Source organism: Zea mays, chromosome 8 (genome assembly GCF_902167145.1).
Source record: "Zea mays cultivar B73 chromosome 8, Zm-B73-REFERENCE-NAM-5.0, whole genome shotgun sequence".
NCBI classification, from domain to species: Eukaryota; Viridiplantae; Streptophyta; class Magnoliopsida; order Poales; family Poaceae; genus Zea; species Zea mays.
Genome location: NC_050103.1, coordinates 65,483,730 through 65,487,762, shown reverse-complemented (window position 1 = coordinate 65,487,762; position 4,033 = coordinate 65,483,730). Strand labels below are relative to the sequence as shown.

The window sequence follows — 4,033 nt, the reverse complement described above, 5'->3', positions numbered from 1 at the left end:
CACTAGCATCCAGTCTTATCTTCCATCTCCAAAGAGAGGAAAAATCAACTTCACAAAAATGTCACTGTAAAAACAGTAAAATGGGCTACATTTTAATGTTTCAGCTGTAAGTATTGGCAATCTATGAAATCAATGGGTAGAAGTTTTGCACGTAGAGATCAAATTGCTCACCAGACACCAAGCTGGAAACGAGGTCCTTTCCAGCCCTAGCAGTAACTATAGAGTTATGAGCACCAGATACACAGGGACCATGGTCAGCACAAAGCATGACGCATATCTATGTGTCACATGAAAAAAAAACTTTTAGATTGATTGAGCTCCAGATATAGATAACCACTGTTGTTCAGGATTATCAACAGGCACTACAGCTTGAACTCTGTAAAGAAAATATGATATCAATATCAATATGTCATATATGCCCATTAACTTACCTCAATAAACTGAGTGCAATAGCGAGGAAGGCTGCGCTTGAACCACAAAAGAGAAATAACATCACCAACTCCATAACCCTGTTCAATAATTGTAGACATAGGGACACCAGCATAGCATGGTTCATCGCCTGCGTCACAAGCATGCACCCAATATTACTTCCTCAGCTTTGAGAGCGGAGACAAAGAGAGACACATACAGATGATAAAAAATTGAGCATAAATAGAATAACATGCCACCAGCAACCTAACCTCTGTCGTCAGAAATAGTGGAGATGATGTGGGTAGGAGCTCGGACCTTCCCATTCTTGATTGCAGTTTTAAGGTCCTCAGGAATGAGAGGCGGTGTAATTTCAGTAACAGGAGAAAATTTTCCTTCCTCAAACTGCCAAATATATTTGAGCCTCAGAACCTTGATTCCCATGCAATAGATTATTGAATACTGATGCTTGAAAGACACCAATGTAGCAAAAAAACATCAACGTACCTGCTTGATTTCAGTGGCTATTGCAGCCTAGCCTGCTGCACTTAACCTGAAGTACATGGAAATCGGTGGAAATGGCGGCGGTTGGTCATACCTTTGTGGCGCTTGTACTTGGTCTTGCACTGCGGGCACGCCTGGGTGCCGTCCTTGCGCTCGTACTCGTAGCAGGGGCGGCACACGGGGAAGCCGCATACGTCGCAGGCGGTGAAGAGGTCGTCGTCCGCCGCGGTGCCCACGCCGTCGCCGTAGATCTGGCACACCTGCCCGGCCACATGCTTCCCCGAATTCTTTGCACGCGCGCAGATAAACCAAACCCAAAAGGCACACACACGAAAACACCTTCAGTAACGAACAAACCACTGGGAGAAAACCCTCCTGCTACTCATAGAATTCCCCCAACCCCCATCCCCCGAAATGCGTGCCACTCACCGCGGCGTCGCCGTCGTCCATGGCGCGCCAATCCGAGCCATCCACGAGTTCACAAACGCCGGACCCCCGCCGACTCACCGCATTCCTCGACTTCCCCTCCCGCGTGCCGGCGCCGAATCGCCCCCGGGCTCGTGTGCTGGCGGGAGAGGCAGAGGCAGAGGCAGCCCAGCGGTGGCAGTGGCCCTAACCCAGTGTTCACCTCGCGCAGGAGCAAGTGGTGGAGCTCGCTCGAGGCGGCGACGGAGGGGGGAGGAGAAAGGGACGCGTGTGGCGACGTTTGGTGCGTGAAATAGGGTTTCATTTGGTTAGTAGGCCTTTAGATGGACTTTGGTGAGTAAATAAGAAACACAAAAATTACGTACCCCTATAGCGACCCACCATCAGTCACACACTTAACTATGTAGCGACCGACCATAAGTCGTTAAATTTCTAGACTTTTAGCGACCCACAGACCGTCGCTATAAACACATTTAGCGACCAACCGTCGGTCCATAACTTTTAGCGACCAACCGTCGGTCCCTAATAAGGGTCGCTAAATATCAACCGTCGTGTAGTGCCCGCACTCGGTAAATAAGACCTTTACCGAGCGCAGGTGCCGAGTGTCCGATAAAAGCACTGGGCAAAGCCGCCGGCATTCGGCAAAGGCCCGGATTCCGGTAGTGGTGGTTGTCGTGTACCCAGCTCTCTCAGTCTCTGATCGCGAGAAAACCGCTGGTCTTGCCGACCCTAGGTAATTAAAAAGGAACATTTTGGTTGGAACGTACTAATATTTGCCCCTGAGCTAAACAAAAATGATACTGGCTCTCTTCAGGCTGAAGAGTCGACGAAACGCCCAGCTAAGGGATCGTATCCAGTGCACAAGGGCCACGCCGTGCACAAATGCACAAAACGAAATCTGGCCGTCCATTTTCCATCCAACGGCCGTCGCAAACGGGGGGTTTTTCACAAAACAGACTCGGCAAGCTACGGAGGCTGCGGGAGGGTTCATCTGCATATTTACGATGGCCGTTGGATGGGAGACGGACGACCAGGTTTCGTTTTGTGCATTTGTGCACGGCGTGGCCCTTGTGCACTGGATACGATCCCCCCAGCTAATTGGTACAGCCGTCGCAGGAACTCAACCGTTCAAAAGACCATTTCAGCCGTTCAGGGCCTTTTTGGAATGCGCCGTTGCCAATTTTTCAGAGCAGATCACTCAGCAGAACTGCAATCTCCGAAGTTCTTCTCGTCGGCAGCTTCAGAACTACGTACGTACGGAGCGGACTCCGAGCAGTATGCATTGGCCTTCTATGGTTACATTTTTTTTTTGTCTACGGCAATCTCTGGTTATATGCATCGTCGTTTGGCTTCTAACGCTGACTGTTCTTTTTTTTTTGCATTCCTTACATAGAACAAACAGAAGTAAAAAAGGATACATGCCAACATTTCGCGGTACATCGTTGCCATTGTCGGACTTGTGAGTAAAAAAGCAACGCCACAGCAAACACAAAACTAGTGTCAAAAAATGATGGAGATACAGACACACACGTGAGCAAGAACAAGAACAAGAACATCCACCACCACCACCACCACCCTGTATGTACATACACGAGGCACATCGAGAAAAAAAAAAGATAAAGGTAGTCAATGGCCAGGAAGAACCGCAAAGGGCATCGTCAGTGGGATCAGTCGTGGTAGAAGAGGAGCATGATGACGCACTCCCGGATGATGCAGAGCCTGGCCACCTGCTTCCTCAGCGCCGCGCCGAGCCCACCGCCTCCTCCTCCCCCGCGCTTCCCCTTCTTCTGGCCACTCCCACTCCTCGGCCTGTTCATCGTCCCGGCCGGACGGCGGCGAGTAAACGGAGGCACGGAGGGTGAGGAACTGAGCGCCAAGGCTCCCGCCGCCGCCGCGCTATCGCTGGATCTGCATCTCGCCTGCTGCTGTGATGTGCTCAGTCCAGCTCGTCCGGTAGGGTTATATAGCTAGGGGCTGGGAGAGGCTCACGTCACTGCCTGCATTGGCCGTCTGGGCCTTCCATGCAGATGCAAGGCTTCGATGACGGGAGCACGAACGCCCCAGAAGATTAAGAAAAAGTATCAAGATAATCTCTGTGTAAATTCTGGAATCCAAACTCGCTGTAAACTAAAAATAAACAGTAATACGATCATAGATTGATTTCACCAAAATAAAAAACATTTTAGAGCGCTACATTTTGTGGTGGTATACAAGTGAAGTGGTGACGAATATAAAACTGCCACACTGGGCTCATGCGCCTGCTGTACCTTCTGACTTCGCCTCGGTGGGAGCCGAGATATTTTCTCATGGGCCAGCGCAAAAGATTCTTATTATTAAAGTCCAGAGCCAGATATTTTTGTCTGCTGTAACAGACTGTCAGATATGTTTAGATAATTCTAAAATAAGCATATAGTATAGTACGATTAGAGATGCTATGTCTTGTACACAGGCTAAACGCATACGTAGATGACGCCAAGGATCCTAGTCATTCTATTGGGAAACAAATGCTATTCACGATACAATACCTGTTGGACCTTTTATGGGCTTAGCCCATTTATTGAATAAACTCTATGCTGTGTAATGGTGGATAATACCAATAGTACCACATTGAAAGTTCAAGGGTCTTTTGCCTTGACTTATATGGTGGGATTTATTCCACTTAACTTGAGAAGTCAAGAAATGGACAAGGGCGTGC

At 49.0% G+C, this 4,033-nt stretch overlaps 1 long non-coding RNA gene across 1 annotated transcript; it reads right to left on the bottom strand.

The window, feature by feature from the left end:
• Positions 1-233: 233 nt before the first annotated feature.
• LOC109941549 (uncharacterized) lies at positions 234-598 on the bottom strand. Its single transcript, XR_002264199.2, has 2 exons — positions 432-598; positions 234-277 (listed from the first exon to the last, which is right to left on the bottom strand). It is a non-coding gene; the product is annotated as an uncharacterized lncRNA (long non-coding RNA).
• Positions 599-4,033: the final 3,435 nt, after the last annotated feature.